Here is a 27,311-nt window from a genome sequence, read left to right on the forward strand (position 1 = left end):
GTAAGTATCTAGGTAGAAAATTGAAACCGTAGTTTAGAAAAACATATCCCTGTATGTACAAATACAAATTTACATATTAATAACGAATTTCTTATTGTTTGTCAGTCCTCTGAGGTGATTATGTGTGCCCAAACACATAATTTCACGAACATCCAGATCCCAACTGTTATAACATTTTTGTTCCTCCAAGGAAAGTCATCAAAATAAATTAATTAGGAAATCAGTGAAACGCCACGGGACTCTCCTCCGTTGCATACACTGGTGAAGAAGTAAGTGGCTTAGTATAAACATGGCGATTTCTCAAAAATTTATGCTTTACATCCAGGATGATTAAAAGCAATGACTCTTCCTTAAATCATGGATGCAATTTGTGACATTATTCCTGAAAATTGCCGCATTTCAGCCAGTGGTGGATATAGCCCGAGGCCAGAGGGCCTAGGCCACCCAGTTTTCGAGTTACAAAAATAATTTAAGCTATTATTTATATAGTTTTTAAAGTGTATAGTAAACTCACGATTTACTTATTATAGTCTGAGGTCTGGTTGCACCCTGTTTTCTCAGTTTTTACCTTCTCAGCAAAACTTGTGTCAGAGATTCTGGGCATTTTTCTGGAACTCGTCGGTAGCATAATTCACAATGGCTTGGTATGCGAAAGTTCTGGACATAATGGATTGCCAAAATATATGTCACGATAATACAAGAATGACGGCATTAAGAGAAGTCTTCTTCCAATTTGATCGTAATGCTGATCAATAGTAACCAAAGATGAAATATGGTTGTACCACTATGATCCTGAATCGAAAGAACAGTCAATGGTAGTAGCACTCATTTCTCCATCGCCCCAAGAAGTTCAAGACACAGAAGTAGGTAAGAAACTGTTTGCAACATTCTTCTGGGATGAGTATGGAGTGGTACTCATAGACTACCTCCGCAACGGTGAGATAATTATACAGAATCTCTACATTACTTACAAAACTGAAACAAAAATTCAAAGTTCAACGCCGTGGAAAATTAAAAGAAAGGAATTCTGTTCCTTCAGGAGAATACACCTGTCCATCAAGCCTCTGCGAACACAACTGACATTGCATAATCTAGGATTTCAATGTCTAGATCATCATTCTTATTCCGCAGATTTAGCTCCGTCTAACTATTACGTTTACTTATTTCCAAAACTTCAATAACACGTGAAAGGATGCCATTTTAGATCTGATAGGGGTAGTGCTACGAACAGTGGTGGGAGGAAATATTCAGATTTTTTAATTTTTCTGCAAAAACTGCATTACTGCACAAGGTAGTATATTGACTCTCGGGGGAAGTGTAGAAGAAGTAAAACTCACCATTCCACGTGCACTCCTTCTGGGTTCGGCTACGAATATTTCAGCAGTTCCTAATCAATATGGTAGACGTCACGTCAGTACTTTGAAACAAAATAAGGGACCACTAGTATAAACCAATTGCTAACTAAAGATCAGCACTCTGACAATACGTTTTATTGGGAATCAATTTAATTCCATAAGTTTATTATTATCATTTGCAGGAAGAAAAAACACAACTCTTTTTATCCCCTTCAAAAAATTAAGACCTGGTAGTTGCAATCTAAGCTGTTATAAGTACATACTCTGAATATTGAAAGCCGAGAATAATGTTTCAGGAAATGAAGTATAGAACCTTTAAACAAAACAAAATATGAAACTGAAAACTTCAAACCTGGATAAATACAAAAAAGTTACATAACCAGTTTTACCTTTCTTTTGTTTCCAATCGAAGTTGATCCAATGAGAAGAAAACAAGGCGACCAAATCTACTATTGTTCGCTGGGCACACTATTTAAAAATCATAAGAAAGAAGTATAACTAAAATTTACCTCAAAAGGCGCTAAATTAGAAAACAGAAATATTAGTGTATACCCAGGCGCTCTAAGAAGAAAGCTTGAGGAATAATCTGCCACATAGTAAATGCATGGAAAGTAGATTACAATTTGTCAATGAGATTGGTTATGATACTGATATAAAATACTACATGTAGAATGTTTAAAGATCGTAGGGGTCTGGGGGCAGTCTAGTTTGCAATCAGGGGGCAGAAGTACCTACTAGGGGGCGCTCGCCCCCTTGCTCCCCCTCTGGCGTCGTCACTGGTCAAAATATGTCAAAGGAAAACCCATCCGAAAAATTCAATTATGCATAAATGATGGCGAAACAATGGCGGCGGCAGAGGGGAACACAAAGAAAGTGAATGAGACGCTCAGAAAAAATCTAGTACATATGTTGTTCTGCAATGACCATCGATGTTCACCCAACCACCCGCATGCAACTGTAGAGACGAAGCATAATAAGCGTTTCCAATTCCATGTATTGGCTTGTATTATTGATAACAACGTTGTGAAACAGCACTTCTTACCACAGCGATTGAACGCAAGCAATATCGTATCTCCAGTTTCAGACCTAGGGCCTGCCTATTCTACTTAAAAACGTGCCACTGGGGACACGACAGTGTATGTGATTTGTGCATGATTGCGTCTCTTCCCATTCTTATCCCACTATTCGTGCATATCTGAACTTAAAATTTCCACGCAGGTAGATAGATCTTGGAAGCAAAGGAGTATGGCCCCCACGTTCACCAGATCTGAAAAACCTAGACTTTTTCCTGTGGGGTTACGTGAAGAGTTTCGTGTATAATAGCATGGCATTTAATTTCTTAGCTAGCGTGTATGAGCTGCATTTGCGAAACTACGACAAACTCCAGCGTTATTGCCAAAAGTCGGAGAATCTTTACGCCATCGTGTAAATGTTTGTCTCGAAGAACAAGGAGGACATATTGAACACCTTCTTTAAGACAGCATTATGATGGCCACGGTAAGTACACCTCTTGTTTTTACAGTACAATGGGCGTCATCATCCGTACGTGTTTTGTACGATTTGCACGTATTATCAATAAGAGTGTTTAACCGTTTGTTTGTTGCTCCCTTTGCGCCGCAAGTGTTCCGTAGTACGTGCACATAATTTGATTCTTTGGATTCTCCGTTACAACGATACTTTATTCCTACATTCCGCCTCCCATAGTGTTCCTACAGCGTAGCCATTGATGCCTTTGTTCATTAACATTTCATGCTGAAGTTCCATGTAACATCCTATCTTACAGTTTGTCAGTGTAAGTTGTTCACTTTTCTCCGCTTTCCATTCACTTCGTTTGTGCCCCTGGCGCCGCCACTGTTTCGCCATCACTTACGCGTAACTGAATTCTTCGGATGGGGTTTCCTTTGACATATTTTGACCCGACATTCCTATTTCTTTCCGTTATACAGATACTATATTCCTACATTCCGCTTTCCAAGTGTCCCTAATGCGTAGCCATTGTTGCCTTTGTTCATTAACATTTGTTACTGCATGTTCCAAGTAACATCTCCTCCTACAATTTTTCAGTGTAAATTGTTTACTTTCCTCCACATTTCTTTAACTTTCTTTGTGCCTCCCTCTGGCGCCGGCACTGTTTCGCCATCATTTATGCAGAATTCAATTTTCCGGATAGGATTTCCTTTGATATCTCTTCATCCGACATTCGTATTTCTCTCCGTTCTTGCGATATTGCAAATTGCCGCCTCGGAAGGTGACATTTCTAGCGTCCAAACTAAGCCGCATTCATCCAATGTTTATATGACATTTTTTTCTTGTTTTACTTGTAGAATTTTCTTCCGAATTTTTCATCATTGATGTACGACCGCCCTGTATATATATATATATATATATATATATATATATATCAGTTGCTGGCGGCGAAGGATCAAAGCTTCTCCAATTTCGTTTAATCACAATATCCTGTCAGAACTACAGAGAAGCTCTCCAATGGTTTTCAGTCATTCTGTAAATAGAAATGCAACATTTTAGGCAACATATACTCACTGTATTTCAACATTTAGATAGACGATATGTCGAGTCAAAATCGTAATAAAAGATGCCGCATCTGTTTCTTTTTTCACTTCGAACATTGCCCAATTGTATCTATATACGAGAGGACCCAGTCTCGTTCCTCACTATTTCGGAGGAAGTATCCATATATATATATACAATTTTCAGTATAAAATATTAAATTTAGTAAATGATTGTAAAAAAATAATTACCTTTTTCAGCATTTCTACTTTTTGAGGTAAATTTTAGACTTCCAATCAAACAGCTATTGCTTCTCTACTATTTATCGCAAGATCAGGTACCAAACCTTGTAATTTTCATAGTAAAGTATACTTTGCAACGACCGGTACCGTTCCCTTGTCCGTATTGTGGAGCAGAATAGAGAAAACGGCAACCACTCACCAGTACCCCTTTCCAACGGTACCACTCACATACTCCTAAACCGGCAAAATCAGCCCCACGGTACACTTGCGGTCCTTTGGCCCGGCCCCGGTATCATGTACGTATCTCAAAAAGTTGAGAAGACCCTAAAGGTACACATAATCCGTATGTAAAGATACAATCCGTGAAAAGTTTTGAAATTTGCCTTAAGGTAAAAAAAAGTCCCGACCCTCCGTCCCCACTTGGCGCCGCCAAGTTGGGAAGCCGGTCCAATTTGAACATAACGCATCGTGAGTGTTCTTTGGTCCATCCTTGATTTGACAAATAAGAAAACAACCTGTTTTATTACGTGTTATAGAACCTAAATAAGTAGTCAAAAACGATTCTACGCCATGGTATAAAAATATGCCATATATCTTAAAAAACTTTATTATCCTTTTACAAAAAGACACTTTCTATTGTTTTGTTTTTTAATTCAGTGGTAATGCTTTCTATAAACAATTATAAACTGCCGCGCAAGTCAACTCTGAAGTTTAATTTGTTTTACCACAATCTTCAAATAACATTTTAAATTATGTCACTAACCGAATTTACCAAAACCGTTTTTGGTTTTAGACCGGTTCGGTTTTCTATAAAAATAATCTTCAGTTACAAACGCAACAGTTTTTAAATTCGAAACAATTTTCTCTGAAAATGAAAACTGTTTTAAAATCTTCCTGGTTTTTGAAAAATCTCTGTTGGTTCTTTTAGAAACCGCTAAACCGTTATTTCTTTTCGCACCAGTAGTATGGAATACCACGCAGCACAGTGGGTGGTCCGGAACCCTCCCCCGTAAAAGTTGTTTTAAGCTACATGTGTTTACAAATGTATATTCCCCCACCCCTTCTATGACTTGTTCAACCAAATTTAGTTCCACTTAAATACTTTCAATAGAGAAAGGGCAAGCGCATTTAAACATATTTTACATCATAAATAACAATAAAATGCATAAAAAATACAGTGTACGGAAAATAAGAATAGCATAGGCAGGAAAGTTTTAAAATTGGATACCTATAACCTTGACAAAAATAATAATGCAGGAATAAAAAAAAAACTTTTAGTGGTATATAGCCCCGAATCCTCCCTGGCCACAATACTGCTCCAAAAATTAACATAATTTAAATTTTTGTTATACTACACCTTTCGTAAATCTCTCGTGATGAGGGATGAATCTCATAAATTATGGATGAAATTAAGGAAAATCATGACATAAATAAATTAACAAAACAATCCGAATAAATTTTAGATGAGACGAGAATTAATTCTTCGATAATTGAGACGAGAAGTAAGTCTTCCATAATTGGGATGACGCGAGGAAACCTTATTTCTCGTCTCGTAACCAACACTATTTGAACCAATTGGTGATTGTCACTATTCATCTAGCGACTCCGAAAACTATGAGCTCTACACGAATGTTCATGAGTTTATACATTTTAATTTTCATCCTCACCATGTGGATGGTGCTAAGCTTAGACTTGAACAGCTACGGGAGAGTTAGTATTCATCTCAGTCACCCCCAAACTATGAATTCGACACTAATATCGGTCGTTTTCCATTATTTTTACATATCAACCCACTACCAACTCGTAATATACTAAAAGCGCGAGCTCCCACTAAAAAGGGAATCAATACGTACGCCAGGAACTTTTACTTAGGGAGATGTTCAAAATAAAAGGGGTGTATTCACAATACAATATATTCTATAACTGAACTATTAGTGCTAACTGGTTTCCTCCATCTCAACATATATATATATATATATATATATATATATATATATATATATATATATATATATGTGTGTGTGTGTGTGTGTGTGTGTGTCTGTGTCTGTGTCTGTGTGTGTAGGTGCTTTGTATGTGTGTTCAAGGTGATTATTTTCATCTTTGTTGTTCATGTTTTTACTCTTTTACAGCGAAAATGTAAGAATTTCCTACCTCAAACAACTAGGATATATTAATACAACTGATTTCTAATGTAAGTAAGTAGTTCTTTAATAACGGCGTTTAAAATATTTGTGGCTGGTTGATTTAAGTGAAAGTGGATAAATATACTTTTACAGGTAAAGAAAATAACTTATAGGTTCATGCCTCTACTTAAAAGAGGATCTTTCTATTCTTGTGGGCAGCAGTAAACTTACGAATAACTTTTTCAAGATCTAACGATTTAGCTCAATATAAAGTAATTCTTCAGTATAAAGTAATCCTAAATCTTTCAACCTATCATCAGTCATTGAATTGCATATATCTCTTTAATCTTTTCAAACATGAGAATGACCTTTCACATGTAGCACTAGAAACTAGAATAGTCACAGAGACGATATATAGTTTGTAGGTTTCTAGGAATGCGCTTTTGTAGACGCAAAGATCAACGAAATTAATCAAAGAATCAACTTTGGTTTTCTCTCTCCTTCGTACAACTTAATTGTGTATGGAAGGATTTTGAGTTCACATTTGAATATTTCCAGATCACTTTCATAATACTGGGCCATAGGCTCCATAATATTGTAATTTAGAAAGCTTTCACTTTTTGGATGTAGAGTGGTGATTAATCCAATGATTTTGCTACATGATCAAAAGCGTTTTTAAGTCTCAATAATTGTCTTATCAATAGTAAGCAGAAAAACGTCTCTCAATATATCATCTTTAGGGAATTCATTTTCAGCCTCTAATGAAGGGAGAGATTCATCCAAAATAAATTTGTGATATTTCGATGGCGAATGTCTAGTTCGTTTCCACAGAGGACACCTATAGTCTGTCGGTTACAGACTCTGGAATTTTCTTTGCATATCTCCAAACATTCTGGATAAATTTGTTCGAATGTTGTTGATTGAGAGTCATATTCTTCAGACTTCATCTTCGACACCGTTGAAACTAGTGAATCTACAAGAACCGAACCTTAAGACATTTACGCATCTACTTGAAATAAGGCGAAGCTCAAAGTTATAGCATGGTAGCAGTAATCTCAAATATTACCAGCCCGAGAACATTCCCTTATGTACATATTACACTAATTAGTAGGATGGAATGATGGAAGTAAATAAATATCGCAAGTTCTAGATTTGGTTTAATGCCGCATAATAAGATAAATAGTTGTTTGGTAAACTGTAATAATAATAATAATAATAATAATAATAATAATAATAATAATAATAATAATAATAATAATAATAATAATAAAGTAAAAGGTGATGGACAAGGACATATGTTCTTAAGGGACAAACGTCGCACAGAACCAGGATCTGAACTCTAGCAGGACACTGAGTTGCCGTCCCAGCCCACTTTAAATTTTAAGCCCTACTCTTGAAGTTTTTACTTTAAAGTAAACTGCTAATAATTATCATATATTGAAATGAGAAACAACCTTTTAGAAGCATTGTAAATAGCATAATTTTGCTTAAGCGAACCCAGAAACATTTACGCTTTAGTAATGTCGTGATCTTACAACTATTAGAAATAAAACTAGGTGAATTTGTCAACAAAACGAAATTGAATTATACTTTAATATGAACAGGTCTTCGGCGCTGTCCCCCATATGAGTAAAATAAATAATTTCCGTTGCCCGTGCCAGATGCAGGATTATTTGACATCTCTCTTCTTGTCAAACATTTCATTCAAATGTCATCAGGACTGTCATCCGTCATTTCAGTGATTCTGATAACTATGGATTTGACAATAATATCTGACATATTGACATGATACTTTCCACGTCTCTCAAGTCCTCTGACGATGGGGGTTAAAGTTGAACCTGAATGACTTCGAGAGTATTATTCATCACATGGATGACTACGAAAACTATGAATAAAAACTAGTATCTGCCATTTTGCGCATGTTATTTGTTTACTCCTCCGAGAACCCTATGATGTTGGGTTCTAAAATTTCTAATAAAGCTGCATCGGGTGTGTTACTACCCATCTCAACGACCCCGAAACCTATCAATTTGACATTGATATTAATCATTTTGGACATGTTACACTACTCCCACCTCCACTCAAAAACCACGACGATGGGAGAGACAGTTGGGCTTGACTGGAACGCGTGAATAACGAGAGTGTTATTACTCACCTCAGCTGCCAGAGAAACAATTAAATTGCACTAATATCCAACGTCCCAGGCATTTTTCATTTTTTGTGCATGGTTTTGAACCCAATAAATCTCGCCGGAATAATTAAAAAAAAAAAACAGTGTAGAATTAGATTTTTAAAGATCAATTCTTGTTTAAAAAAATCTGCCTCTAGATCAATTTCTTCTATGCGAAAAGTTAGAGAAAGATAGATGCACAGACACATACGTTATTTTATTACTAGTAAAAGGTTGTATTCCTTTTACATACACAATTTGCATACATGCTTAAGCAAATCAGAAAGGGCAGGAGGATAGAATGTTAATCTATATGGTGATGACTACTAAGTAATTACAGGTAAGTTATAAATAGCGTCAGAATTGTATTTGTAATGAAAATCTACGGCTAAAGTATGTCAGATGACCCTCGTCCTATCCAAGAGAAATGACTTGAATCGAAGATGGCGGAATAGAACATGGACACGATGCTGGTACTATAATGTAGTACGACTATCTGTAACAGGCAGCCCTTGGGCCAGTGCCGGCCCACTGAATTCTTTCATCCGGCCCGAGTGACCCATAATTGAAAATGAAAAGAAATCTTTGAGTTTTCCGTTCCACGGTTTTGCCAGTTATGCTAAAGGAGACGGTGATTATGAGAAATGAATGAAATGGTGGAATGAAGAAAGTGTGTGGAAACGGGAGAACCCCGAGAAAACCCACGCACACGGTGTTTGTCCACCACAAAGTTCACTTGGCGGGAGCAGGGTTTGAGCCCGGGACCCCATGCACCAGAGGTGAACCCTCTACCACTGAGCCCCGACACATAATGGAAAATATAATTGTTATGTAATCCAGAATTGAATTGAAAATATTTCTTAGTTAACTGATGCCAAGCTTGGGAAATATAACCCACGTTGGAACATACAGTGTTCCATGGAACATTGAGAGACTAATTGAATAACATGAAGCATCAAATTTCCCACTATAATGATAAGAAAATATTTTTTTCCTGCTTTCCTTTAATGAACAAATATTGTGGGTGCCGTTATAACAGTTTGTGTGTTCCTGTACTGTTAGCGTACAATGAATGAGTTTCTCCATTAAATACGACCACTTGATTGTTATGAAAATATTATAGAGGGTGGTAAGAAACTATTTGAAAAAACATCCGGAGCTGATTCCCGCCTCCGAAACTAGCAAAATGTCCCCTGGAACTTTTGGCAGTGGGGGATAGTTTCGGCGATATAAGGTGACGAAAACATAGGAAAAAGAACTTCAGAGGGCTATAATTCATAAACAACGAAACCTAGAGTGTGCTTTTTAGAACATGACACTCGAAGTCATACCTGTTCGATTGAAAATGTATCTTTAAATACCTTAGCAAGATATGTGCAAGTGATTTTCCAAAGGAACATTGGGATTGCCTATAACCTGGCAAGTAATCTCTACGCTCCTGTGGGGAATCCGAAGTACTTTTTTGCTGGTTTCGGTGAACCGAATCTGCTCCCGAAGTTTGTTCAAATAATTTCTTACCACCCTGTGCATTGCCTCATACTCCCTTGACTCCAGTAAATTCTCTGTGATTGGCCCGTATTGCAACTTGCACATACTGTACCTACTGTAGTATATCTTCGTTATTCCTACCAAAATGTCTACTCAGTCTAACCGTTCCCAACTTCCAAGGGTATATTTTACACACCTTTGCCTCATATTGTATACTTAAAGTTTGAGATTGTTTGATGTATGATTTAATAGTATTCAACTGAGCTTTTGAATGATTACTTTGGGCTGAAATGAAACCGCTCTACAGGCTGAAACTCAAAAATTCTGAAATATAAAATTAAGTGATCTCTATATATAAATTTACTAGCGGCTTGGGAAAATATAATAGTAAGCGCCACATCCGATGAAATTGAGTTATTAGGTAGAATGTGTTCCAGTTGGACCATAGAACAGTATGTAGGTTGTTTAATTTTGGAGATGCGCCTGCAAGTGGCAGTGGGAGCTTGTTTCGTATATGCCTTTGGATTAAATTGCACGGGAAAGATAAAACTGCTTTCCCAGTTTAACGTTCACAGAGAAACACACATTATGCGCATACATATTGTCAACCCATATAGAGTTGGAATATTTGTTTTATTGGAAATTTGAAATTAATCTAATTGGAAACATATTTTATTAGGTAAAATTTAAATCTTGTTTAAGTTCATGAGTCAAAATTAAGAAAGATTGTAGACAACATGTAAACATTACAAAAGAATGTTGTATGTTATGTTTATGTTTACGTTTATGTAATAACACTGAAGACGCGAGTCTGCAAATGAAGTAATGTTGTGATGACAAGAAAGAAGATTAAGGAAATGTTATGTCATGAATCTTTGTAGACGTTTCTTAACAATTACAAATTTCGGATATCTCAAAACTGTCAGACTTGCAAATGAAGGATTTCTGGAGATTTCGATCTCTGGATGACAATGCAGAAACCACGAGGTTTCGACAACGGAATGGGACAACGCGGAAATGTCATCAGTTGTTGCAGCGAATTTCGAAACCTAAAAAGGAGAATAAAAACCCTGTGAAGGAAGGAAAATAGCTCATAATTAGGGGATAATCAGATCATCAGTAGTCGGTAACAGAAGAATCAGTAGGAGAATCCGTATCCGAGATCTGTCAACTCTTGGTTCGGGTAGAACTCAAGTAATTACAGACGACCTAGATGGCGTCCAGAGTTCAAGTCGGAGTTGCTGTTGAGAGACCATCATTCCACTCAGGTTACATGGTATTGAAGAAATAGAAACTCATCATCCCAAGGAGGCAATGCAGAGCCATGAAGGTATTTATTCATATCTTTACCAGTGAAAAATAGCCATAATCGTAGGTATTGTGATCTAATATAGTTTTGGCATATTCATTCAACACACTCACTTCTTACACTTGACAGTAATCGATCAGATTGAAAATAAATGATTTTAACCTACGTAAAGTTCATTTGTTATTTGTGTTTATAGCCTCTCGTATTCTATGTCAATCAATTAGATTATTCCTGATCATTTCAGATAATAATCAGAGGAAAACCTATCCGTGTCACAAAGCAAATCAATCCCCATATTAAGGCACAACAGTACGGATAGGTTGAGAATATATATAATAAACCGATCGATTGGTTATGCTTTACAGGTTGTATTCGCACATTGAGAAAAAAATTCTATGTGGCGTACGTAAAACCATATGTTACATTGTAAATCCTGTAGCTTTTAGACTTAACGTACAGCAAACGTATAACAGAAAACGCATGTTTTATAATGCCTTTCTATAACTGTTTCATCTGTACACACTTTCCGTATGAAACAATATAGATATTAAGGATCTCAAATATAAAAGGACGTATATAACATATAACTGACGAAACTAATATACGTATATGTATGTAATATAATGAAGACAGTTAGATATCAGACATCCCGCAACGGCGTTATGTAACATCTAAGGGCAGTGCCTGTGTAATATCCGGATAATGTATGTTCTGTACTGATTTCTGTAGTAAGCAAGAGGATACCCCTGCTCGGAGAACAAATTTTTCTCAGTGGATGTTCTAATATACTTCCATGTACTCTTGCGACCTCATGTTAACTATTTTATTTCACAAAAAAACGTTAACCGAATTCCATGAAGTAGATGAATAATAAACAAATCTTATACACACGGGTTTTAAATACTGATGGAATTACTTAAAGATAGAGAGAAGTACTCAACTCACTGCTGCTACCATCCATGTATATCTATTTCTAGCTTTGGGTGCCGCGGTGGCTCAGTGTAGAGCGTTCACCTATGGTGCTTCGGATCCCGAGTTCGATCCCAGCCCCCGCCAAGTGAACTTTATGGTGAATAAACACCGTGTGCGTGAGTTTCCTTGGGGTTCTCCCGTTTCCTCCTACTTTCTTCAATCCACCATTTCATTCATTACTCATCATCACCGTCTCCTTTAGCCTAATCTGCATAAGCGTGGGACGTGAAGGTCAAAGATTTCATTTCATTTTCTATTGCTAGCTAGATGTAACATATTCAATTGAATAGTTGACCGCTGTTATCAACACTCAGTGGCAATTTATCTGACTGAATTTGCCACTGACCCTGAATTTGCTACTTCTTAATTGACATAATTCCTCAATTGTCATGATAATGAAAAAAAAAATATATAATTTAGTTTCAAGACCCATGATTATATGCCTTGGAAGCTAAGGGAAATTGTAATTATAACGAACTAAATGGTGGAATGAAAAGAGTAGATGGAAGCGAGAGAACACGAGAGGACCCGCGTTAGCTTTTGTCTACTACAAGACAAACTTAGAACGAGCTGAGATGAAACCAGGGATCAAACGCACTGCAAGAGAGTGTTCTAGCAGTAATCCATCGCAGCCCTTCATAATGATAATAGATCAATAAAAAAATGTTATTCACCGGAATGGAAGTAGAACAGGAACCACGCACTATTTAGATGCGTACACTAACAGTTCGGCTGAACAGATCAATAAAGTAATGATTATAAATCTTTAGCAACCTGTTTATTTATAATGATTTTTCTTACATCTCCAAACGCTACATTTTGCTGCTAAGAATTCTGAACATAGCCAATCTGTTGAAATATTATATGGGGTTAAAGGAGTCTTCCGGAACCTGCACAATACTGGTGATGGGTTATAAGAAAAGAAGTATTATCAGGGATATAGATAAAATATACTATGCAATAGCAGAATCAAGTTTTGATATCATTATACTCAAAGGAGGTTGGCTGAAGCGCACCTGCCAGGTTTTACAAAACTGTAATACAGAGTGGGTTTACGCATATGTTTTCAATAGTATGGTTGAAGAAAATACCACTTTTACTCACAGTTCTTACGTGTCGTATACCACAAGAGCAGATGTTTCTGTTGTATTACATGCAATATCAGTTACTTTTCTTCTTTTTCTATTACAAAGTATTAACCGTTTGTATGTTTACTTCTGCAGTGCAATATTTTGTGGTGATTTACTTGTTTCTCTTTTCCATTTTCCACTTCATATCACATCACTTTAATAATATTATAACAACAAACTAAGAAATGAACTGCGTTTAGACGTTTAGTTCTCATGGGTCCTGGTGAACCTGGAAAGTTGGAAAGTAATACAGAAAACACTCATCTGCCCCTTCCAATGACTGCTTCAATCAATAACATCATATAAAAAACAACAGCAGGTCCATAAAACAAACGAATTGAGCCATCAGATAGATAATAATGAAGAATGACACGTTCGCAATGCGTGAATTATTATGTGCTCTTTCGTTTGCCTGATATCCGTATTCGTGTAATATTTATAGAATTAATTCTTTTGCAAAGATAAATGGAATCTATAACGTGAAGTAGAAGACAGCAAGAAAGAGAGACACAGAGAAACAGATAGTAGAAAAATGAAATTTTACATAAGAAATAAAAATTATTAAATAGTCAATGAAACGTTTGCTAATAATTTGTATCTCAAAAGAAATGAAGTTTACGTGTGTTATTTATATAATTGTTCTGTTACGTATTATAATGGTGATTCATACCTAAATAATATGACCTGAACATTAAGCTGAGATGTAAAGTTTTCTTATCTGCATTTATACGCTGCCCTGATGTTACTTTCAGAGGTTTACTGATGGATTGCCCTGAATGACGATCAGAGTTACCCACGCTTAATTTTGAAAGGTCAGAAATAAAGATATGTAATGCAGATCAGTATTTCTGCTACTTTACGAATACACATTCCCACAAAACCAATTTTCTGAAAGAAATTCTAATTGGATAGTTATTATCGTCTGATGAGGATGAAAATTTAAAACATTTTTTTACTATATGACTTCTCCACCAGCAATCGAACAGGTGGTTGCAGAACAAAACACGAAAGCACTTGTAATTCGAATTAGAGATGATCGTCAGGGGAAGTTTGAACACGGAGCGCAGATTCATTCTAAAATGCTGCTGGGCATGACGTCATGATACGAGCAGGTGGATATGCTATAATTTTTTTTCTTTTAAAAAAAAAGGTGTTATATGTCGCCTTTTCACGAGAAAATATATGTAAAGATTGAAATGAATTTGTGAATACATTGAAGAAACGTCTATAGGTCGACTAGTATCAAGCACTTTTCATTATTGCCTGTAACTAAGACGGAACAAAATATATTTTAAAGAGTGTCCAAATTGTAGTATCTCACTAGCACTAGAAGCTAGAATGTTGTTCCCTGTTACACAAACTCCTAATTAGAAAGATATATATTATTTAATTAATGATCTTTTTCGGAGATTTAGTGCAATTGTCTTAGTAATTTAGTTGCTTAATTGTTCTTCTATTGTATATACGTAAGTGCAGATATAAGTTTTAAATTAGTGTGTATAGGTCACGTTTAATATATTTTCTATATTGAAAGTTTACACTAGTTTCAAAAGTCAACATTAAAAGAATAACTCGCTGCACTGTTATCAGATATCCTAATAAGAGCAGAAAACCAAAAGTGCCAACATAGTTTCGTCTTAACCCCTTACCGCATGCACATGCCCTTTTTTCACTTTAGCATTTTTTTAATTTTTCGAAGACACCAAATGACTGTTTTGTCTGCTGTGTGAACAATTGTCTAATAAGAGATTTTTCTGTCATCTGGCATGTTAAGTGTGTCGTATACTGCACTTATTTATTTCTCGTCGGAATTGAGTGAAAAATTTAAAATTCAAGTTTTCATTCATTTTTCAAGTTCCCTTATCAGGATTTCCAATACTGATTATTTTTTCTCGCTAAGAAAAATCGTGAAGAATGGTGTTAAGGGAGTGTTGAATATCAAAGTCAACCGTGAGGCCACATGACAAGAGGACCTATTTCATAAAAGGGACCTAATTATATGACCTTCTTCTGGAAATTGAACTCCAGTCTACCGCGTCAACTCTGAATATGCTTTCCATATAACCAGGACGGTCTGTGTTGAAAACATAGTATATCATTTTCTTTCAGAAGATATGTTTTACATAGAAAAAGATCCTTCTGACTAAGTCCCGAGACGAATAAATAACGAAGGAAAATAGTTATGAAGGAATTGTTAGAATATGAGTATGGAAATAATGGGAGAAACTCAAGATGAAACCTAAAATACTATGCGTCTGGTACAAGCTTACATGCCTGTTATCGAACTAGTAACCCTTCATACTACAAATAAGAACTGTGCCACTCAGTATTGTATCCCCAAATTTTATAGAACGCAAATCTTTTAGTGTCGAAAGATTGAAGGAGGTCATATCAAACCAGAAGAAAAATTTCCATATCTTGATGAATTCATCGCTTATTGAGGAAGAAAATGGTGTGTTAATTGGCATCGCTTAGAGATGTATTTCCTCTAAATTAGGTAAAGTATCTCAGAATTGGACAGAGTTTATGTGTCACGTTGTGCTCTACATTGGTGCCGAAATAAGAGAAAATACTGTAATGTGCATAAACCATTGTCTAATCCCTTGTGAGAACTAAGATGTTAATTCACATGCAGTACATAAATAGTAACAATAACATTTAAAAATCTACTTCAGTCTAAACAATGAAATTAGTATCAAGTATTCTACTTAACCCACTTCACGCAAGCTTAGAGGCAGTGCTGCGGGCGTTTGACCTATTTGATAAACCGGTACCGCTCAGTTCGCACCTGACCCCTAGTTGCTCCATCTAGGAAGATTCGTTCACGTGCATGAAGCAGGCCATCAATATTTGTACCATAACCATGACCCGCAATAGCATTGTAACTTGTATTCTCCAAAGGAGTGTTATACCTCCATTACACTGCCAGACCGAAGTTCTGAGTATCTTCTAATTACCTGCTGTTCAAGGCTGTCCTGCTAGCGAGTCACGTCCTTCTGCAGGCATAGTAATCAAGCGTTAAGGCAATCTTGCCCTCTCTCTTGTACACGCCATTACCCAGTAACAATCTGAGATAAACTCACTCAAGAAATAGAATCCCAGCGTATAGTCATATCCCGATAGTTTCCAATGCAATATGGAAGCTCCAGCCATTGCCACGTCTGTGAAGTTGTCCCGCCCACCTAACGAATTTTTCTTTTTCTTATCTACATCTTTAGTTTATCGTTAGTTTAAGTTAGTTTTGCTAAAATTATCGTTATATTCGAAAAAATAAAATTTTTATTCAACAAACAAATGGGCAGGCCAACTTCACTGTTCCCCACCCAAAAATGAATTTCAAACGTTTTTCATATCACATCATTAGTTTATCGTGAGTTTCGCAAAATAACGATTTTATTCTATAAATAACGTTTCCCGCGAACTGTGAATTAGCCCGCCCATATTAAATTCTCGTAAAATTCCAACTCATATCGTTATTTTATAGTTAGTTTACGGTAGTTTTGCTAAAATTAACACTTGTTTTGCAAAAACAACGATTTTATTCGAGAAATAAGGTTTTGCACCAAATGTAAAGTTAGCCCGCCCATAATGAATTACCATAAATTTCCATCTCACATCGTTACTTTATCGTTAGTTTGCGTTAGTTTTACTAAAATTATCGTTAATTACGCAAACATTACGATATTATTCGAGAAATAAATAGACAATCCAACTTCACGGTTCCCCACCCACAAACGAGTTTCAAACGTTTTCATATCACATCGTTAGTTTATAGTTAGTTTAGGTTAGTTTTGCTAAAACTATTGTTAGTTTCGCAAAAATAACGATTTTATTCTAGAAACAAAGTTTCCCGCCAACTGTGAATTAGCCCGCCCATATTGAACTCTCGTAAAATTCCAACTCCTGTCATTAGTATATCGTTAGTTTACGTCAGTTTTGCTAAAATTAACGGTTGTTTTGCAAAAATAACGATTTTATTCGAGAAATAAGGTTTTCCGCCAAATGTATTGTTAGCCCGCCCATAATGAATTAGAATAAATTTCCACCTCACATCGTTCGTTTATCGTTAGTTTCAGTTAGTATTACTAAAACTATCGTTACTTACGCAAAAATTACGATATTATTCGAGAAACAAATGGGCAGGCCAACATCACGGTTCCCCACCCACAAACAAATAACAAAAGTTTTCATATCACATCGTTATTTTATCGTTAGTTTACGTTAGTTTTGCTAAAACTATCGTTAGTTTCGCAAAAATAACGATTTTGTTCTAGAAATAAAGTTTCCCGCCAACTGAATTAGCCCGCTCGTATTGAATTCTCTTAAACTTCCAACTTATATTGTTAGTTTAACGTTAGTTTACGTTAGTTTTGCCAAAATTAACGTTTGTTTAGAAAAATAACGATTTTATGAGAGAAATAAAGATTTCCGCCAAATTGTAAACCTAACAGCACAATTACATAGCAGACATATGCCTATCATGTTCCGTCAGGTACACTGGAATGTGTCCAGTATGTCCCTAATAAAAGTAAAACTAACGTAAACTAACGATAAAGTAAGGATGTGTAATAGAAATTTATGATAATTCTTTACGGTCGGGAAGCATTAAATTTGACTTGAAATCTTATTTCTCGAACGAAATCGTTGTTTTTGCAAACAAACTTTAATTTTAGCAAAACTAACGTAAACTAACGATGTGAAATGGAAATTTATGATAATTCTTTAGGGGCGGGAAACTTTACATTTGCCGGGAAAACGTATTCCTCGAATAAAATCGTTATTTTTGCAAAAAAAACGTTCAATTTAGCAAAATTAACGTAAACTAACGATAAACTAACGATACGAGTTGGAATTTTATAAGAATTCAATATGGGCGGGCTAATTCACAGATAGCGGGAAACTTTATTCCTAGAATAAAATCGTTATTTTTGCGAATCTAACGATAGGTTTAGCAGAACTAACATAAACTAACGATGTGATATGAAAAACGTTTGAAATTCGTTTGTTGGTGGGAACAGTGAAGTTGGCCTACCCATTTATTTGTTGAATACAAATTTTATTTTTTTCGAGACTAACGATAACACTAGTTAACAAAGGTTTTGTTACATAAAAGGAAATACCTGTTCTTAATGGAAATTTTTGCGCTGAATTCGAATATGCACTCGGTTTTTCTCCATCACGTACGATTTTCCCGTAACAGAGGGATTTTCGGGGAAATCCCTCAAAAATTTCCCTTTTCGTTTATTTTACACCCCAAGATCTTGTCCCCTTCCATATACTAACATAGAAATTATACCTAAGTATACTTTGATTCCTATTTAACAAACCCTCCAAGTTTCGTAATAATCTCTTTATTCTTTCTAGAGAAATAAATATGTTTGTATGTATACTGTGTGTACTGTTTATTGCACCTTATAGTAATGCTTTCAGATCTCTTAAGTAGGTAAAACGTTTTGCTTTATTACCACAAACACATATATAAAATATAATACAATATAATTTACAAGTGTGACAATTTACAATAAACAATAATACAAATGTACCAAAAGGTCATGAAAAGACAATCAAAACTATCATAATATATGAAACTTCCATTGGGTTACAAAAACGTACACTACTTCCTTCTTTTGTAAGAAATGTTGCATTCTCTAACAAGACCCCAACAATAGTCCCCCATCATTGAAGGATCCCATCGTCCCTGGTACCTTTTCTCCATTGCCATTATATCTTGGTGGAATCTTTTCCCTTTTCGTAACTGAGAGCACCTAGGTTAGCAGGAAAGAAGCTGAGGTGGGAGTGCAAAAAATGGATTTTTAAAGACATCCTACAACCCAACTCTTTGTATTTCTGTATCATGTCTTGTACGATTTCTGTGTAACTCTCAGCTTTGTTATTGTCCAGAAAGTTGCGCACAACACACTTAAATGCTGTCTAGGCAGCTAGCTCAGCACTGTTTAACTTGCTGTCAAAGCTATCATCAAACATTAATTTCCTAATTTGGGGACCAATAAACACTCCCGCTGAAATCTTAGCATCAGTCAGGTTAGGGAACTTATCTCGCAAATACTTGAAACCTTCACCAGATGTGTCCATGGCTTTGACAAAGTTTTTCATAAGTCCTAACTTGATATGAAGTGGCAGTAGTAATATTTTATTAGGATCTACCAAAGGAGCGTATTTGACGTTGCATTCTCCAGGTACGTAATTCACTCTAGGTTCCCATTCCTTCACTTCATAATGTTTGTCATCAACTCGGCTATCCCATAAACATAAAAAACATTGGTACTTCGTGTAGCCGCACTGCAGTCCTAATAAAATACCAACTACCTTGAGATCACAACATATTTGCCAACAATGGTCCTTGTAATTTATAAGATTTAGCAAAGTTGACATGGTGTCATAGGATTCCTTAATCTTCACTGAGTGCGCAAGTGGTATAGAAGGTTTTTTATTTCCATTATGTAAAAGGACAGCTTTAAGGCTGACCTTTGACGCGTCGATAAATAACCTCCATTCTTCTGGAACGTAAGGAATTCCTAGCTCCGTCATCAACCCATTTATATCCGTACATACGCACACATTATCTTGCATTGAGAAATAGCTTGAAAATTGAACATGCCTTTTCCTGTACACTGATATGTTCGTTTCTGCATCCAATAAGTTCCACTGCTGGAGCCTTGATCCCAGAAGTTCCGCCTCTTGTTTTGTCAGGTGCAAATCACGGACTAGGTCATTAAGTTCACATTGCCGGATGAAATGTGGCTCGCGAACACAGTCAGGGATGAACGTTGGATCCTTGGATGTACATGTTGATGTCGATGGTTCATCAAGGTCATGATCATCATCAGAGTCTTTTGGCCATATCTTTTCCCAGTTGGTAGGGGGCTCGTGAAGTGGAAGTTCATCCCCGTGCGGAATAGGTCTAATTGCGGATTTAACGTTGGGATAACTTATTGTGTATTTGCTTTTTTTAGAGTGTCCCTTAACTACTGTGAGACAAAAATAACAATCATCCAGATGGTAGGTGAGTTCTCTCCACACCATTGGTACAGCAAATTTCATGAACCTCCGTTTCCCTTTGGCCCATACAAGTAAAGTGACGTAGCAAGACGCACAAATTATGTTGGGTGCCCAAGTTTTGTCCTGATCTCCCAGACGATATCCGAAATATATATAATATGCTAGTTTCACCGATGGCGTAATTTATCTACACTGTCCTTTAACTACAAACTGGCCACACACATAACAAAAACTGTTTGGTGAGTTAACACATGAACGCCGTCCTCTTGACGCCATTGTACTGATCACAAACTAAACTTCTTTTCTTAGTTGGGTATAATGCCGTTAAGATCAAACATGAAAGCACTCTTAGCAGCAAAGACAACTTTGAAAGTGAAGTAGTGTTAAACCACACGTCAATATAAAAATGTACAAAACTCCCTCACCAGGTGTCAAGAACACAAGAAAGAAAGAAATGCGCAGGGGGAGGGGGGAAACGATACCGTAGTGGAAAATTCAGACTGCATTAGTTCATTGTTGTCAACAATGAGTCTGTATTCCATTCTTTCTTTCTTTTGCATTCTGTTACATTTGATAACAAATATCGATAACCACTTCATGAACAAAATGAAAAAACTTGGAGAATTGTATATATATGTATTAAGATATGCATATACTGTACGTTTAAAAAAAATATACGTTGGAAGTACATTCTATTTTTATACACGTTTCTAATTTACAGAGAGCAATACAAGTGTGTTGTTGACTATTGTAAATATTCATTTTTATGTCTGTGTTTGTAGTAATAAAGCAAATCGTTTTTACCCCAACTCAGGAGATCTGAAAGCATTACTATCAGGTGCAATAAACAGTGCACACCGTATACATACAAATATATTTATTTATCTAGAGAGAACAAAGCGATTTTTACGAAACTTTTAGGGTTTATTAAATATAAATCAAGGTATACTTAGGTATAATTTCTATGTTACTATATGTAAGGGGACAGGAGCTAGGGGAATAAAATATCTGAAAAAGGGATATTTTTGAGGGAATTTCCCGAAATTCCCTCTGTTAGGGAAAACTGTACGTGATGGAGAGAAACCGAGTGCATATTCGAATTCAGCGCAAAAAGTTCCTTTAAGATCAGGTGATTTTTCTCATGTAACAAACAAAAAGTTTAAATTTGTTAACTAGTGTAATTTTAGCAAAACTAACGTAAACTAACGATAAACTAACTATGTAGATAAAAAGGAAAATTCGTTAGGTGGGCGGGACAACTTCATAGACGCGCCATTGCCGAGCGCGCAAGTTCAATCCTGGCCCTACCTACTTCCATCCTCTAATAGCTACAGTCTTCGCGTAAGGAGGTACCACACACATATCCAGAGACTCGCGTATCTCTTGCCGAATTCGACGATAGTGTTGAGTCATCAATTGAGTTTCATGCCAGCAACTTTTTGAGGTTGTCTCCCTTCTACTAAGACCAGAAACCGTTACTCAACTTGATTTGATAAATACGTTTCCCTACTCACCACCAAGTCACTCTGCATGGAGTAATTGACATTCCGCTCCTTGTAGGATCATCCAAGCAATGCGGAACCTGCTCTAATTACGGTGAAAATACATCGTACATTACCAGAGCCAAGGACTAACGTAGATCATTTGCGAACAGAATGTTCATTTCGGAGAACCTGGGACATTGCCCTAGTAGGCTTGTCAAAGGAATAGGAGGCTACCTACCTCTTTCGTATCTAGGTATTACTTTCACGTTCCAGTTCCTATAATCATACGGGGGTCTTGATGCTTTTGCCGATTTTTATGATAAAACGTACTACTTAATTACATTAGCGCTCTGACTGAGTTAACGACTATTTTATCTATGAACACCACTGTATGAATGTTCTCTAAAATTGAGGTGGAAATGACAAACAAATCACAAGCAATTGAGATAATCTACCCTCAAGGTGTATGTACTGCATAATGTGCCTTTTGGATAAAGTCGATCAAACTCAGATGTTGATTACAGACACGAACTTCTTTTGTGTTGTCAAGAGGTAGTTGGGAAATCGTTGGTGTATAACAATAAAATGGTATGAAACTGATGCCAGTGAAGACTACTAAGAAGTTGAGCCACGTAATGCAGGGTGTTTCAAGAAAGAAAGGATTGAATACATTATTTGAAATCAATTTACAATGGAACACCAACGAATAATCCGAAGTTGACCAAGGATATTGAGTCTTTCAATGTTTCTCGAAAGTACTACGTATCTAAAATGCATTCTGAACGGACGAAAAGGAGCATGGAAGTAAATAAGAGATGGCAGTGTAGACTTAATTGTTCTTTTAAGTGATTTTGGAACTGATGAGTAGGAGTTGTAGCCCTGGAATTGCCACTGGTACATGAATGTAACTTCTCAGCATTAATTACGTGGTATTTGTGATTCTTTTGATGGTCACGGCCAATAAAGAAAAATTTTATTTTTTCCTACCAACCTTGTTTACCAATAAGGAGGTGACCATAAAAAATCGAGAAGCATCTGTCATCATAATCGTAAGTGAAAGATTGTTATTATGTTTTATAACTAAAAATAATTTACCGCAATATTCTTATAAATCATTAGAAAAGTCTTCCCACATTTTACATTGAAACTCGCTTGAGGCAAATGAAATTTTGAGTTCAGCCAGTGTAAAAGATCCGCACATCGCTATTATCCTTTTATCGCTTGTGTTTATCTGTAAACATTGAGTTCTTTGGTGGTATTTTTCTACAATAGTGCCACATTTCACATTAATTATGAAAAACGTTGTGGTTAGGCAGTAAGTAAGTGCGTAAGGACATTTAGCATGAATTTCTGTTTTTCTAAAGGAGATCGTACCTCTATATTAGTCACTTCTACATGTAATTAATGCTGTGGAACATGAGATTAATTTGTCTTTCATTGGAAAAATAGAAGTTAGAATTTTTGTCTGCATTACCTTATACACTGCAAAGCTACCAGATAACTCTTTGCGCCCTGTGATACATTGCTAAAGAAAACCTTCTTGCTGTATGTTGCTAATAGAAATTTTATCATGAATATTTATGTGATTTTCGGAAAGTGGATTGTAGTCCCATATCAGTCTTTGGCACAGCAAGGAGCATCGGACGATTAATTTATAGTGTTCATGATTAATCGGACGTTTACTGGCAATTTTGTGAATAAATAAATAATAAAGACATGATCCTATCCAAGATAATGTTAGAGACACCTGTACTCGCATTGAAGATGAGTGTTATTTCATTTTATAACATATACTACTTGTTTACCTCTCAAATTTAGTAATAGTTATCGGAGAGAACTACTTCCAAAGTTCAACATTCAATCTCCCATAACGAAAATGAACTTTTTTGTTTATATCCCCAGAACGAGGGATAAACTGTGATTTTCTCTTAATTACCATAGATTTTTTTAGACATACATTTTGAATGAAAATGGAAAACTTAAGTAACGGTATGAAAACTCCATATTATATTACTTTTAATAAAATTACAAGAATTACGGAATAGTCTGTATCTAGCTATTAATGGGGTAGTGCGAGTGTGTGTGTGTGTGTGTGTGTGTGTGTGTGAGAGAGAGAGAGAGGGTGGATAAGAAAGGGAGAAAAACTATTCTCAGAGAAAAGATGTCAGTTATTGGCAGGCCCGTATTTAGGTAAGTGCTATGCTGTGCCTGAGCACAGGGAGGCATAATTTAGAGGGGGCAAAACTTTGGATTAAAAAAAAAACATTCGCAATAAAGTGAAGTTTAAAACTGCAATTCGCAGTGTATCGTACAAGCGCGAGAAAATGTGTTAATGTGTTTATTTATCTCTAATTAAATAGTTACTAATTAGCTAGTTAATCTGATTATTTTCTAAAACGTTTTGTATCCACCCCACCCCAAGGGGCTAGGATGAACTTGAACAACATGAATTCTAAAACTGTTAAACTCAGCGACCTCGAAAACTGAGTTCATCACTAGTATCTGTCGTTTTCGATTACTCCTCCCCCTCCGTGGGGAGTGGAGTGTGACCTTAAAATTGAATTGGATTAAAACTATCAATATGCGTCTCAGCAATGGCAAAAACTATGAATTCAATTCTAATATTTGTCCTTTACGATTATTTTAAAAGTGGCCCATGTTGTTCTTACTAGAACTTTGCACCCTCATATATCAGCTCAAGTATGATCTAGGGACCTGGAAAAGGTCATTCGGATCATTTCATTTCTCTGGGAGTATTAAGACATATTACAGTTTCATGTTGCTATCTCTTATGGTATATCTATCTAACATCACAATATAATAATCATTTAGAGAATTCGGTTATTTAAAATTGTTGTAAATTTTAATACTTGTAATACCTAAATTGTTGCTCAACAAGATCTGATAGGTTTGCAAAATCACGGCTTGTTTCCTTATTTCAGGCACAAGATTGTGTGGAGGAGGGGGCGGCAAATTATTTAGAGCAAAGGGCGCACAATATATAAATACGCGCCTGGTTATTGGTAGGGGTAATGTGTCAGTCTACATTTCTAATTTAATAAACTGAGCAATTGAAATTTTGAGAGTGATGTCAACAAAGCTGAATATGAAGTTAAAAAAGCGTACATTCATTTAATATCAGCATGGCTTGCAGCAGAGTATCTTCCAGGAGTTCTGTATATTGTCTGCATAAAATTATTATCTTTAAAAGTCAGATGTATTGTGACGATGTGCAGACTCTTTTTAATTATTTAGCTCGTTTTATTCCACCATAATGTAGAGCTCACGCTAATTCTGTAGCGGATATCACAAAGAAATATACTTAAATTACGTCATTATTTTCATGGGAAAAGGTGGTTTTAATCTAGGGGAATGACAACATTATTTATAAAAAGTAAGTTTATTACATAACTAAATTGGTAATATATAACATTTGATTTAGTGATTCAACAAAAGTAATGGCATGTCTGATAGTTCATTTGATAGATTGATACCTTAACTTATATATATATTGATTGACAGGCTAGAGATTGAAATATTTAAGTTAGAAGAAACGGAAGATGAAATACAAGTATGTGACAACAGTTCGTAATCTTGAAAGTTTTATGGTAGGTACACAATTCATTTTGAAGTACCGCATGACATCTCTAAACTTGAATTTTATGATGCAACAAGGGATTATACATACCTTATGGTAGTATTCTTGTAACTCTTAGAAACTTTGACGATGATTCTGTCTGGTCACAACCGACGTCTCGAACCTCTGCACCGGAACTTCTGCACTTCTCAATCAACCGTTTGAGACCTTGAGGTTCTTTTATATTATTCTCGAGGGTCACACCCAAGCCTCACATCCGTCAGTACATCTGTTTTATCATCTCCACAAATATGGAAACTTATTGCTCTTTTGCATTTTGATTGGCTCTTAGAGACTGCCGCACCCAAAATACGTGGCGTGACACACATGTACATACGTGTACTGTCACAGACGGAAGAATTCAATAGCGTGATCTCTAGACTTATCTACAGATTCATATCTATATAACCAATTTCAACATATTAATGCGGTGTCACGTTGCCAAAATCATGATTATGTATCCTGTAGGATGACTATGAGTAACCTTCGACATGTAAACTTCCTACAAAATTGCGCAGCAAAAGCAACATTAGTCACTTTCAGCAAGTTTTACGTATTTCCTGTTTCTGTTGCTAGGTTGTAGCAAGTCAAGAGAGAAAAATGTCTTTTAAAATGCATCTGAATCAAAATTATCTTTTTCAATTCCTTCAATAAAGAGCAATGTAACCATATTTTTGAACTCAGCGTCACATTCCCACTGCTTCATAATTTTCGACCTCGAAAATCATCAAGAAGCGAGCGGTGAAGCTGGAATACAGATATCCTTACTTTTCGAGTGACCCTCGTAAAAAAAATATATATTGAAACAAAAAAGTTTTCACAAAGTGAAGAAAGCATAGGTTATGTATACTTATGAGTCTGTTGTCAGCATAGTCGCATTTCATCTTTTCTTAACAATAATACAGAGAACGTTTATAACAAAATGGTGTCTCTGTTCCTTCACATAACACAACGAAAATGAAAATACAGGTGATTATGAATGAGTAACATCAACTAACAAAAATATTTTACTTTGACACATCATATAACATTACCGATGTACTATATCAAAGTTAAAGATGAACAACATTTCAATGTGCTAAAATTTGCAAGAAGTCACTCGAATGAAATATTACACTAAAGTTGAAAAGTCAATGACATATTGAACATGCTACATTAAGAGAAAAAGTCAATTTTCTCAATTGTCACAAATGCTACGATTGCAAGAATGCAACAGGAGAACAACCTACATATGTTCATTAACAACTAAGAGTTCTCAGTTCTAAAGATTCATTATTTAAAAAAATATTGCATAAAAACCTTAACAACAAGTATCCACATTTTATTGGAATTGTAATATATGCAAAAAGGACAGAGATTAAAGTAATGACAGAGAGTGAATTAGACTACTGGACAATAACAGAGAACCGTTCGGTTTATCATTCTAACGGTGATTTTGTAATGTTCAGCACACTATCTTAAATTCAATTCAGTTTCTTTAGTACAGTAGATTCACTAATGGCAAATTCTGAACTTTAATGAAAGTAAGTATTAATATACGGTTACGTACGTTAAATACTACAACCTAGTGAGATGTGTACCATCTCATATTCAACGAAATAGGGTCCCATTAAAAAATTTAACACTACACAAGTAAGTAAGAAATAGTATTGTTATAATTAGTAACAATGTAACATACTCAGGAGCACAATAGTTTGCATTATTTCATTACATTATACACATATTTTAATTTCAATATTGTGCTTATGAAGTGATTGAATGAAATAAGAGAACATAAACCATTGATTAAGAGATTGGCACCTAAGATGAATGGAAAAGAAGATATGCCAATACATAATTTGGGGTAATTACATAGCAAGACAGCCTTGTT

The sequence above is a fragment of the Thermobia domestica genome, chromosome 1 (genome assembly GCF_964235325.1).
Source record: "Thermobia domestica chromosome 1, izTheDome1.hap1.1, whole genome shotgun sequence".
Classification (NCBI taxonomy): Eukaryota; Metazoa; Arthropoda; class Insecta; order Zygentoma; family Lepismatidae; genus Thermobia; species Thermobia domestica.